Source organism: Phyllostomus discolor, chromosome 3, assembly GCF_004126475.2.
Source record: "Phyllostomus discolor isolate MPI-MPIP mPhyDis1 chromosome 3, mPhyDis1.pri.v3, whole genome shotgun sequence".
Lineage (NCBI taxonomy): Eukaryota > Metazoa > Chordata > Mammalia > Chiroptera > Phyllostomidae > Phyllostomus > Phyllostomus discolor.
In genome coordinates this window covers 95,788,103-95,802,461 of record NC_040905.2, presented here as the reverse complement: position 1 = coordinate 95,802,461, position 14,359 = coordinate 95,788,103, and the positions used below count along the sequence as shown (strand labels likewise).

Genomic DNA, 14,359 nt, shown 5'->3' with positions numbered 1-14,359 from the left:
TACTTTCTTTTTTTATTGAATGTATTGGGGTGGCACTGGTTAATAAAATTATATAGGCTTCAGGTAAACAATGCTATAATATGTCATCTCTATATTGTATTATGTGTTCACCACCCCAAGCCTCCTTCCATCACCATTTATGCCCCTATACCTTCTTCAACCTCCTCCATTCCCCCTTTCCCTCTGGTAATCACCATACTGTTGTCTGTTCTTGTGAGGATTTGTGTTTTGGGTTTTTTTGTTTTTCTTAATCCCTTTACCTTTTCACCCAGCCCCACAAACCTCTCTCCCCTCTAACAGCTGTCAGTTTGTTAAAAAAAAGTAGATATATATATGATTTTAAATATCTAAGATAAATCCTCAAGTATTTCAATTTGTTCCACATTATATACACTTTGTTTGATTCATTTTGGGATCCATTTGTTTGCCAAAGTAAGCACAGTTCAGGCCCTTTGTTTAATATTTACTGCAAGCAAAATTACCTTTTTAGCATAAGCTAAGAGACCTGTTATTTCCAATAAGGCTTAGGAACAGCACTGTGTCTGACCACAATACCTTCAGATTGGTTTTCCAGACAAGCACCCAAAGAAAGCATACTCAGCTGTTAGCATCCACTAGAATACACCTCCCTATCCATCTCAGTCCTGCAGTGAATCTGAATATTCCAGAACTTGTAGTTTATCGAGTTCCAGAAACACAAAAGAAACACACCACCCAATCTTTACAGTGAAATCACAAGCATAGGTACTTCATCTCAGCTTCAAATTTCAGTAACTCTACCAAACAGTTCAGTGTGATTCCAGTGGTAGAAAAGATCTCCAGCATAGTAAGACTAGCTGATACCTTCACATCTGGTATGTGTCTTCTTATTTCTAGATGGACACATCACATGTGAAGCACATAAACCTATAAAAGGTATTGGATTTTCCTCTTAACCACTTCATTTATGTCAAATTTTTACATACACACACACACACACACACACACACACACAAATGAGTCTACTCTCATAAAGCTTTAAAAGCAGTTAGAATAAAAAACTTACCAATTTAATTCCAATATATCAGCCAAGGCACTCTGGGAAATCATTTTACCTCATCAAAGTAGCAGAGCATGAAGTTGTTTAGCAATAAAGAGTATCAATCTAGGCACAGGACTACTAAAACAAACACCAACATCTAAAAGCCTGATTCCAAACAAAAGACATTATTTCAAGTCCAGGCAGTCAATTGCATGAATTCTGATCAGTCACAGTAGCAATAGTTATCACTTTTTATAAAAGTCTGTTATGATAAACTCTCTAAAACTGAGCATTTAATAATTTCTACTGATGAAAAGCAACTATTTTTTCTGGCATAATCTATTTGCAGAAATCACACTGGTTAGAACTAACAGGAGTAGACTAAATGATCACAAATAAATTTTCAACTCCAAAGTTCTATAACTGCATGTCTTTTTTATAACTAAAATCATAATATGCAAGAGCTCTAAGAGACCTCAGAGATTACTACATTTTACTACAAATGCCCCTCATTTTGAAAATAAGAAAAAAATAACATGCTCTAGCCCTAAGAAGTTGAAGCCAAGAACTAAAATGATATTTATAAATTACACAGGAATCTCAACTAAGTATACCCTTATCACTGGTATTTGAGAAGTGCTTTTAATAAATCAAAGCATTTAAATAAAGGTTCCAGCCCTAAGTGGTTCATGGCTACCCTCTGCCTACCCAGCATCCATTTTCTTCTACAGCAATGATTCTCAACCAGGGCAATCCTGCCCAAGAACATCAGGCAATATATGAAGACACTTTTGGTTGTCACACTTGGAGGGGTATCTAGTGGACAGAGGTAACGGATGCTGGTAAACACCCTACGATGCACAGGATACTTCCCAACACACCATGAAGAATTACCCAGTCCAAAATGTCAACAGTACTAAGTACCCTGCTCTAAGGGGTCACTACCCCTGCCAGCACCACTCAGAACACACCTAGAACCTAAAAATGATGCCCAAAAAGCAATTACTACCAATTGCCCTAACAATAAAAAACAAGATGCCCCAAATACCTTTGATTCTTACTAGAAAAGGTTTCCTTTAAAGAAAAAAAAAAAGAGAGAAATAGAAAGGAATAACAAGTATATATGGGAGGTGGGAGGTAAGGTAATACTGGCTTTCGAACAAGATAGAAGGAGCAAATAAAGAAGAAAAATTACCCTCTCTTACAAACCTGTGAAAGCATTTCAAATCATTGCAATTACAGGCACCCGGGAGAATCCCCATTCACATTCACAAGGTTATTTTCTCCTAACACTCGTGCTATTTCAAGTTAAAATAACGCTGTCACAGAGTGGTTGTGCAACACCATTGTAGACGATAAGTAAAAGGCATGGACAGAGCCCAGAACACATGGCATGCAATGCACACACACGCAACACTGCAGCACAGTCTTTATCATTCCCAAGGACAGCTTTGTTCATAATTCTAAAACACACAATCCTTACCTATCTTATACCGTGGAACCTCAACCTTAGCGAAATCATGAGAACAAAACAAGCTGCCAGGTTTTTTAAAAACAGCAGCTCTTCTTTCCCTTGGTCAGGGACCTTAGGCCCTAGAGATTTTATAAAGTATCACAACAGTTGCTGTCCTCATTTAGTTTATTCACAATTTATTTGTAGAGGTAGGTCATATGATGTTTAAAAAAAAAAACCCTACCAACACTAGACGGCAAGATCCTAATCAGTACGTGCATTTACAGGAGTAAGAGAAAGGACTGATCATCCCAAAGCAGCAATAGTAGGAAAGGTTTCAACCATTTTGCTCCACCTCCCCAAGCACCTTAGTTTATAGAATAGGAAGCACTGTGGAAAGCACAAACCTTGTAGTGTTCAAACTAAACCTTTAAGATTTTTCCCTTCCAGCATTCCTTGTTAGCTTGATTAAACTTACTTTTCTTTAGAATTTTCACAATATTTCCAAAAGGCAAATTCACCCTTAAGAAAAGTTCTCTCTTTTTTTTATTTTAATTGTTGTTCACAACAATTATCAGTTTTCTGCCTTTTACTCCCAACCCAGCCCACCCTCCCCCTGCCCACCAGCCCTCAGAAAAGTTCTTTTCTTAATCTTTGTAATTCACAAATCAATCCTTCTAAGCTTGTAGTCTTCACTCCTCTCTAGTCCCATTTTTTTTTTAATCAGAAAGACTGCCTACATGCACAGAATTCTCTAGGACCAGAGTTATCTGTGGCAGGGGCAACAGAGTTTCCACCAATTTCATCCATGTAGGACACAAGACATTCCTGGCCAGCTGCTTTGATGTGCAGGCTTCCCACTTCCCAGTGTTATGGGCTTTTTTATATTCCCTCAACAACTGAGGTTAAAAAGTGAAGATGCACTATTCCTTTGCATTAGCTCATCACTGTTTTTACATAATCCACATCCAAGTCAGCATCTTTTCCAAAATCAACTTCTCACAGACATTACAGAACCATCCCCCAAAATAAATAAATTCTAAATTTATTAACAGCTAGGACTGCATCCTAAGATACCAATAATAGCTGGTTTCCTTCAACCTTAAACCCTCTGCCCTTTGCTCCCTGGCTCTACCTAGAGTTTGCCTGTTTTTTTTCTTCTTTCCTATAGGCTGTTGCCATAAAGTCCAAAAAGGTTCAGAAGGTTCATAGATACACTTGTGTGTGTGTGTGTGTGTGTGTGTGTGTGAAGTATCAAAATGTGAAAAGAAAAACTCCTGCAAAACTCAGTGGTATAATGACTGAAAGCTGCTGTAAAAAAAGTCCCTTAGAACACCAGTCACATAGGAACAAAAGGAAAACAGCAGGAAAAGGGAAGCAGGTTAGCCCAAGATGAAAAAGTAGTAGGAAAACACAGGCTTCTTTGAAAGCTGCCAAGAAGTCCTCCAAGAGAAACCAAGGAATGTAGAGGGCCCAAGCCTAGAATGTTGTTTCTCATTCTTCCTTTTAGAATCCCCTGGAGCTCCTGGACAGAAAGATGGGGTACATAGCACCAAAGACAAACCATGCTTAATTTTTCAATTGAGTGGAGGTTATTGGTTTTGTAAGAATTTTGTTATAGTTTTTATCCCCTTCCTAAAGTCCCTCTACATTAAGCAGCAAGATCAATTTTATATTGATAAAAACTGTTAACATCTAAGGGAACAGAGCAAGCTCACAAATCAAAGATGTACGAAGTCATTGGAAAGAAAGAGAAAGCATATGAAATGGGAAAGCAATTCATTCACACGAAATGGTGAGTTAAAGCTTCAGGCTGGACTTACACATATTTTTAATATATAATTTCAATGATGAAATCTCTGGGCAACAAGCACTGAAAAATTGGGACAGTAGAAACAAGGGCTGGATTCAGATTTGGGTTTGAAACTTGGCTCTGTGAGTTACTACCTATAAAACCTCAGGCAAGCCAATTAACGAAGTTTCAGTTTTCCCATCCATAAGACAGGGATTTTATTCTTACTATGCAGGGCTGTCGTAAAGCTGGCCAAAATGTACAAAAACTACCTGTCCCATGATGGGTAATAAGTGAGCAGAGTGGTGTTATTTTGAGAAAAAATGATGCTTCCTAAAGAACTGAATCTGATCCTTTTAAGTAAATTTAATAAGATAAAGAGAGGAGGCAGAAATCTCACTCCCCTATAGGATTCCACGGGAAACAATGTAAATGTGGACACAATTTAACAAGTGTCTTGCCTCCAATTCCTAGGAAAACTTAGACCCATATTTCTCTATGTATTTCCTAACATTTCTTTTTTTTCTTCCTGCCAAATTCCTCATTTTCTCAAATCCCAGCAACCAGGAATTTTCTATAAATTACTGGTTTCTCACCTTATTCCTGAATAAGCCAATGCCCTCCAACTCCCTTGCATATGAATGAACTTGTATTTCTGGCGTTGGTCATTTAGGAAAGGTACTTTCCTAAAACAAAAGCCAAATTTTCAGTTCACTGTATATCTGCAGGTTGGTGTTTTGTTTTGTTTTGCTTTGTTTTGTTTTGTTTACCTAAGAACATTAGTGTCTTAAAAATAAACTTTGCCTATACCTCATCTCTCCTCCTTGAAGCACATTCCTTAACAGTCAATGGGAATGTAGATACATGACTATCAAAAGCATAGTAATTTAATTCACTAAACAATTTCACAGTGGTTCTCAAAGGCCACACTGTTTACATTTGGTAATTGCTATCACTGTCTGCAATGTTTACTTTTTAAACCATGGATTTACTTCCTTTTTTAAAGAACTTCCCTGGTAATGAACTGAAGAGCCTACAAACAAAGATAGTTATGCCTGTAAGAACTAATGCATTATATAGTACTGTACAGTAATTTGCTCATAAATATCCCCAAGTTTGTATGAATTCCTTTTCATCACAAAAAGCCTCTGCAACTAGATAAAAAGATAAATAGATGAAGAGTCATTCAATTTCTTTACTGTATGATTTGGTCAGCTGAACTTCCATGTGCCTCATGGTGTCTCTGCATTCCATACAACAGGTTCAGAATCTGGACAGTTACTAAAGATAAGCAGAACTCTCATAGTTACTCACAAGAGAAATACTCCTGTGTAATTAGCAGCTCTCAGAAATGAACCAGCAACACTAACACTTAAATCAAACAAAAGGATAGTAAGAGAAATAGGTCCATCAGTCATCCATTCATTTTATATTCACTGAACACTTTTTAGGAGCAGAATAACTCTATCTGGAAACCCAGATTTATATTTCAAATAATTCAAGCAATAAGCATTTCCAATACATCTACTACATGATGGAAAAGGGTCAACAAACATCTGTAACATACCAGATAGTAAATATTTTAGGCTTTTGAGGCCATGTGCTCTCTGTTGCAACTACTTAATTCTGCTGTTGTTGCACAAAGCAACCAAAGACAATAAAACAAATGAGTGAGCATGGCTGTATTCCAATAAAACTATATTTATGAAAACTGAAATTTGAATTTTATGTAATTTTCATGTGTCATGAAATGTTCTTCAATTTATTTTCAAACACTTAAAAATGTTAAAATCATTCTTAGTTCATGGCTATACAAAAACAGATAGTGGCCTGGTTCAGCCTATGGGCCATAGTTTGCCAATCCCTCCACCTCAGCCCAATATGATAGGCATTTGGACAGGCATCATGAAGAATGAGACAATTTCCCTGCTTTCTAAAGCAGAACAAGAGAAATAAACCAACAATTATAGCACAAATTGATAAACGCTAATAAGAGAGGTGTGTCCAGTGTTACAAAGAGCCAGAAGACAAAGCAATTAAGAAAATATCTCCTAAATTGGCAATGAGGTCTTGATACAAACACTAAAGCAGTTCTAGTTTGTTTTTGTATATACCTTAGTAAACAAAGAAACTGTGACTTTAAAAACTACCTTCGCCATCCACATTTGCTAAGACTTTATCAGAACATGCCTGGGTGAGTTTTAGAGTGCCCATTCAAATTAGCATTCCAGGCCAGGACCTCCTGTAAAATCCATTCTCCATTGATCTGCCAGGAAGCAAGCATGTCCCAGGTGGTGGCTGACTGAGACTCTTAAAAGAGCAAGTCCACAGGTCCTGCCTGTTTATTTCACTTAAGTCCTTTAGTTATCCCAGGTAATAGTTTTCAAGTACTCTATGATATAAAGAATCAAACAGGTTTTTCCCCCAAGTGAAAAGCCAAAGAAATAATCAGGTTAGCCAGAATCTCATGTATTTGCTTGCACCCCCACTGGTTCTGCCTAATCAAATCAGGTCTATTAGCACTGATCTACTAGGGTCACCTCTAATTAGCACTAGGTTTTATCTGCATTTGGAGATGTTTAGGCAGATTTATTTTAATTACATCAGAACGAACTAAGCTTGAGTCTTGAGACTTTAATTGTCACAACTGTCTGCCCGGATGTTTTGTTCCAAGAGGGAAGTTGATGGAGCCAGGAGCCAGGCTGACATCATCAGCTGTGTATTTAATTAAAGCAAGATGAAGCGCAGGCAGTCTGAAAAGGACAGTGTTGGGTCACAGCCTTCCCATCCAGACACAGAAAGGCTACACCACTCATGAAAACTAAGGCGCTAAAGACTAAGACCTCCCCACTCATCTGGCAGAAGGACCCCCTTTCCTGTTGTCCAGGAAGGCAAACACTCCTGTATGAACCTCTGGTTTCTCCATGAGCCCTAAGTCTCACATGGAAGGAGAATCAACAACTACCACCTCCTAAGAGCCAACAGGCCACAGATCCCTTAGAATAAAATAAAACACTACATAAGCCTTCACAATGATGAACAGCCCACACATTCACAGTTTCCATCAGATGTACTAGCAACTAGCTTCCTCCCATGGATGTCCATGTGACCCGAGATTTCATGTAATAGCCAAAAGCCTGCTTTAATGTGACAGTAGGTTTCTGTGCTCTGGTATCTTAACATCAGATTGCATCAAGTTTTGATGGTTCCTTTATTTGAAGTACTTCTGGCAATAAAAATTTTTCTCCCTAGGAAAAAGGAAGGAAGGGAGGGAGGGAGGCAGGGAGGCAGGGAGGGAGGGAGGGAGGGAGGGAGCCTGATGTTGGGTTTGTGATCTAACATCAAATTCATATATTCAAGCAAGTTGTCCCACTTGAGACCACAGAGGGAATAAAGTAGACCCAGAATCTGGGTGGTTCTTTCCTTAGTTTCTTCTCCCCAAAAATCAGTCTTCTCCTGGTCAGGGAGGACAGGGGCTATGTCTCATTTACCTCTATCCCTGAGGCTTTCCCCTGCTATATTAGATGATTAAACCAAAGAACAGGATACAATAGATCTTGTGCCTTATTTTTAAGAAATGAGAAAACTCCATGATCTAAAAAGCAGGAAAAATGTGAGCAAAATAAGCAAATTTTAAAATGTGAGCAATATTAATAAACCTGGATAAAAACAAAGAAAGTGCAGAATAGGAGTTTTCTTTCATATCAGGTTTTGCCCTCAACAGACTGTCAATCAACCTATTCAAGGAGTGTCAGGAACCTAAGCCTTTGTGGCAACATTAGTCAGGAACTCATGTCACTCTGGCAGGAAGTTCTTATTTCCAACTAGGTCTTTCCAAGAGATCTAGTAGTCAACTGTGTGTGGACTTCTAATGGCTCTGAAATGAATCTGTGTCACTGCTGAGGTCACCACACAGTGGGGAAAAGATAGAGGAGCCATTTGTCAGATCCCAAGAAAATTATTAAACAAATCCCATCAGTCAAGATAGCTGGAGGCAGAGAAATGAAATACAGGGGACATACAGAGAAAAGCGGAATCTATCCTGCTACCATCCCAACCCCATCTTAACTTTCAGTTTTTAATGACAGTTCTTGACAACGATGAGCATACTGCATCAGCAGCACTGCTGAAGTTCCACTTGAGAAATCAGGTGGTCTTTGCTTTTGTCTCCTCTTCAAATCTCTTCTTCTCTGTCTAGTACTACCTTGGTCTGTTAAATTGACTGATCCAGTTGTTACTATAAGCCACTGTACAAGCCCCTGTCCCAACTAGTCCCCACAAAGTCACAGTTCCTTCCTGAGAAACCACCCCCTGATAGTAGAGGGCCTTCATATATTATCAATATCACACCTCAAGACAGCCATCCCATCTCTGGTTAGGGAAGCCCAATGCTCACCTTTGGGTAAGGGCCAAAAGGGGCACTGCTCATCCCCTGACGTCCTCTACCCATTCCGCAGTGTTTCTCAAAGTTTAGAATGCATCAGAATCACCGGGAGGACATGTTAAAACATAAACTACTGAATCCTACCCCAGAATTTCTGATTCAGTAGGTCTGAGGTAGGGCACAAAAAAAGCCTGCATTTCTACCAAATTCCCAGATGATGCTAATACTTCTGATCTAGAAAGAATAATTTGAGAACCACTGCAATAAATTAATGAAAAACAAGAAAGTCAAGCAACTGCTGCTTCCAGTTTTTTAAAAATATGACAGCCCCCAAATTAATGTAGAGCCTAGAGCTTTTTACATGTATAAAACAGCTGCCAAAATCCTGAAGTGTTTGTTTTGTTGTATAAGCAACCAGTTGTGATTTTGCACTCAGCCACAAAGCTGGAATGTAGTGTTTTGTTTTGTTTTGTTTTTCATTAACTTGAGGATTTGTTTCACGTCTGTATTACCGTTTTACAGTTTCTAATTACTAGGCTGTGAAGTGCCAAATGGTCAACAAGCTTCCCCATTGTTATTCAGGTGCACCAACTGGTGCAGGCTCTCAACAGCGCCTTGTTTTATGAGACTACTGGACAACACAGTCGATGCCTGTGGATACGGATACTCCCATATTACTATAACAGGAACACAAATTAACCACAGAAACACAACCTATACCAATTAACTAATCTTTCCAAAGCATGAGCACTTCTGGCCGTATTTCCTTGTCAAGAGTCCTGTTATCTGACTGCACAATTTATAAAGCTCACCTCTAACACGTTTCTTTCTGGTTCTTTAAAACACACAGCCGGCATCATCAAATACCAAACCAGAACACCTCAGTTAATGAGTGAACTGAAAATATAAAGACCATAGAATTTAGGTCAGTTTGAAAGGAGAGACATCACAGATAAGAAAAGATACCATAAGCATAGCTATGCTGACTATTAACTCCCAACCTTTTCCCCCAAGGAGCTGGACATGATCCCTGGAAATGGACTGCTTGGTTTGAATCTTACTCCCATCACTTGATTTCAGTATTGTATATAGTCATAAATTATGGAACCTCTCTGGGCATCAACTTTCCATATGTACATTGAAGGCAGTGATAGCACAGATACTTTATCAGGCTCCCTGGAATATTAAAAGACATAATCCATGTAAAGTGCTTGTCACACAGTGCTGAGCACATTTTAAGTAGCTTACTATTTAGTAAGCTTTAGGTATCATTACTGCTTCCTGTGAAACTCTAGAACAGAATATGAAAGGGTCTGCATCCTCCTTTCCCCCAGGGCATGCCAACAAACTATGGAGAGGAGGACAGCTATCCTTAATCCCAAAGCGACCAAGCAAGACTGGGAGAAGCTTGTGTGGAAAGCAAATCAAGCACACTTTAAAAGACAGAAGGTGTGAGCGAGTTTATAAAAAATAGGCTCGCCAGGCAAAATGGGTGGGAAGAGCAGAGATGCTATGGAGAGAAAAAACAATCAGGGCTGTCTGACAGCTGGTAAGAGCATCTCTCAAAGTCCACCAGACCAAGGTCTCATATTGTGATCCCAAAGCATCTGAGAACTATTAGCACAGAATACAGAAGTTTTACAAATTTCTCCTAACCAGGTCCAATTTTCTCCTTCTTGAAATTCCTCCCCCAACCTCTTCCAATTTGGAACTGTCTCAAAAGAAATAGATACTAAGTTGAAGCAAGAAGGTCTCCTTCATAGAGTGGGAAGAAGAGGCCCAAAGGAACTAAATTGGGCTGTTGCAAAGCACAAGGCAGACTAGGAGAGCCTCAGGTCGGAGGGCCACAAGAGTAAAGTTCATGAGGACAAAATGAACACACATTCCTCTAGTAGCTATTTCTTAGAAAGACAAGTGGGCAATCAAGAATCAATAAAAGTAAAAAGCGTCCTATTCCTCCTCAAAGAGCATGGGCAAAAAAAAAAATTTTGTGAGCATATGCATGCACATACAGAGAATTAAATTCTTAGTACACTTAGAGAAAATTATGTCTCTTGCTTCAGACGTGTGTACTCTGCTGTGCTCTAAAACTCAAGAGTGAGAAGTGTTCTGTCAATGACCCTGGCTCTTGAAAATACAAGTGCTATACAGGAAGAGAACAGTGCACACTTGATACAGAGTAGGGTTGAAGAGAGATATTATCTTCATCCGAAGGGCTAGCTGTGCTTTTCTTCCTAAAAGCAAATCAAAACCATTCATCTATCATCACCATTCTTCAGATTGCATGTCTGTCTACACCTGAAATTCTCTTTAGTCTTTGGGGAAAGGACACAAATGAAGGTTAGCCCATCAGAAAGGTTAAATAAAGAACTAACAACTCATTTCTTGGCCAAAGAATGAGCAGAGCCCACATGGGGGAATATTATTGGTAACAAGGCTCTATCAAGAAAAAAGGCCCTACTCCACAACAGCACTGAATGTACCTAGGCCAGAGTCACCTCAGCCCCTCAGATGCAGAAATCTTCTCTTGGTTATTCACCCAGTAGTCAGATGAAACATCACATACCTTACTTTTTGCTTATGAACCAGTTAACTTACTGAATATGGTTCTGTAAGTTACTACAGAATGGATGGACACTCAGCTCCTAGCTGAGGCAGTATGCACCTGATTTTCAAAGATGCAAAAAAAAAAAAAAAAAAAACATTTCCCACCTCACTGGAGGCCAATCCAGTACATAATGATCACTTACCCGTCTTGAAGTTGCCCATATCTAACTAAACTACCTTTAGTAAAGGTCTATATCAAATTTACTATTTTGTCCCATAGTTCCTTCAGTCTTCACTATGGATGCGGTAAGCATATAGTCAGAACTGGATGGTGCCAATTTCTTCTATTTCTTCCTTTTTTCCAAAAGGCATTAAATCTATAATAAAATTTGACATAATTTATATGCCTTTGTAAAACTCAGCCTGCCCATAAATTCACATATTTAAAAAAAAAAAACACATGACAAAAAGGATGTTTACTTCAGAAAAATATGGTCAATGTAGACATAGTCAACAGCCAACTCACACTTATAATAAAACTAGAAACATGCCCAGGAATTCACAGATAAAGATGCCTCCAGCTCCCAAGTTCCAAGATTCTTTATTTTACTCCCAACATCTAGCTGAGTGTTTCAACTATACCATATACTCAGCATATGATTCTTAATGTCAGCCTCTAAAATGGATACAGGCTGTTAAGAGATGATTTCATAAAGCCTAAAAAATAAAGCTCCCGCCCATCTATCCACCCCCACATCTGCCACGATGAGAGAGCAGCTGATTTTACAACTATTAACACATATCACTCCTGACTCTCCCCAAATCGTGGCGGGGGGCAGAATCCCTGACACAGATACTAACAGCCACCAGGCCAAAGGGCAGCCAGGAGACAAACCATTTTTCTATGTGGAATGCTCCCTAGGTATCTACTTTCAAGTTATTTAGAATAACTTGCCCCAAACCAAAATAGCCAACCTATTTTAAGAAAGTTCACCTTAAGGGCCAGAGACCACCACAGAATGTATAGGGCAATGTTGCCTTATGCAGATCTGAATTCTTCAATAAGATTAACTTACCTAATAGGATTTAGGGATGCAATAAAGGCCATTATGGGTCTCCTACAAGCTAGAGGCTCCAAAGGCTTTAACCATTTGATTTAATCCAATCTGGCCTAATCTAATCAAGGCTGTCTCCCAGTATTCTGTCAGTGGACTTTGAGTAGTGATCTTAAAAATGAAGGAAAAACTTCCATTCAGATTACACCCCAAAGACCAATTATATATTAGCCTTTACCTAGAAATTGGTGCAGACCTGACTACAAATATATGTGTGGGACTTTTGCCTTAATTTGCTAGTTTCTATGATCTACCTAGGCTAAGAAATGATTGCACTATCTACATTTTGCCTAAATTTTAATTAAACTGCCCAAGAAAATTTCACAGGTTGATTAGTAACCTTACTCAAAAACCAACACCTTCCTTATTAATTCTCTGGAAGAGGAGCAAAGTTCCAATTCACCAGCAAACTCTCTGTGCAGATAGGGGTTCAAAGCCAAGACATAGTGAAGAGATTCTCCTTGACTGACAGTCCACGTTTTTGTGCAAGGTGATCTCTGTCCCCTAAGAGGCTGCAAGCACTACCTCCAGATACCTAGCACAAAGACAGAGGTCTACAGTAAACCCATGTCGGGGTATTACAGGTTCACCTGACCCCTTCAATTAACACACTAAAACAAATAAGTCAGCTTATACCCCAAATCTGTATCGTCACACCAATCACCAAGCTTCTATGGGTTTAAGAAACCTAGAAAAGTTTCCTAGCTACACACACACACACACACACACACACACAAAAAAAGGAAATATCTCAGTAATATTTCTATATTAATATGGTGAAATGGTTAAAATGGTTTGATATATAGTGTTAAATAAATAATTAAACTTAATTTAACTTTTATTTGCTTTTTCAAAGTGGCTATTTTAATGCAGCATGTGTGGCTCTACATATTTCAATTGAACAGCACAGTTTTAGACAATCTGCCCACTTAGCTCCTCATAACAATGTCAAAGGGGAAGTACATATTTCATTTCATTAACTGTACAGGTCAAAGCCAGATGATAACCTTCAAAGTAAGAATAGAATAATCTTTGAACAAATATTTACTGAGGCCTCAGAAGGAATCGCAATAATGGATTGCAGTGCCCACTCAGGTACTAAATATCTAAACCTTAAATATGCTGTTTAACTTCTCTGAACTTAATAAAAGCTCATCCATCTGTAAAATGGAGAGGTTTCACAGATATCTTGTCCAAATTCATAGCTATCTCTGATTACCTCAAGACAGGAATATTCAGTCCTTCAAAGTGTACAGCCTGATTCTCAGCCCACAGACTATAACTGCACTTACCAAATGCATACGACTTTGGGGAATTCTCCAGAACACACTAGCTCCAACAATCCAAAATATCTGGTTTCAAATACTAACCACTGAGCAAAATGGTCACCTTCCTACCACAAGAAATATGTCATCAGATTATGCTAATAGCACATTCGAACTCACCTGGCTCAGATAAAGCTGCTGTTCCCAGGAAATCAAGAGGTCAATTAGAGAGCCACAAAGGAAACACTGGTTATCAGAGGAAGGGTAGCTACCAAAGGTGTTAACCACAGAGGATGCACAACTTGTCAGAAATGTCCTTAGTATGTTTCAAGCCTTGTTCCCCACCAGTCACACCCAGGCAGCACTGTCCCTTTCACATAATACTGTCAGGGACAACACTGCCTCCAACACCTCCCTCTGAACCAAATCTGTATTCCCAGTGGCCCATAACCTAATTAAATTTTAAGAAAAGCATTCAGGTTACAATATGTTACCCAGCAAATTTATGAGGAGACGGTGGCAGAGCCTCAGTTAAGGGCAGGAGATAAAAGAATAAGAAGAGTGGGCCCTCAAAGAACACAGCTTTGCACAGGATTCTAATACAGTACATTAAAAAAAAAAAAAAAACAAGGTAAGGCAAGGTAAGATAGAAGAAGTGAAAACCAGCATTTCACACAGTGAAACCCAAGAAACAAAAGCAAAGGACAGTGTAGGGCACAAGGAACAATAAGCAGCTCACTTTTAAAAGGCAAACAAAGAGGGTGAGTAGAGTCTCAAGGACT

The 14,359-nt window shown here is 38.9% G+C and overlaps 1 protein-coding gene across 7 annotated transcripts in view; it reads right to left on the bottom strand.

The window, feature by feature from the left end:
- Positions 1–14,359, bottom strand: part of AUTS2 (activator of transcription and developmental regulator AUTS2) — a 1,155,833-nt gene that overhangs the window by 1,090,142 nt on the left and 51,332 nt on the right. The gene's annotated exons all lie outside the window — the stretch shown is intronic.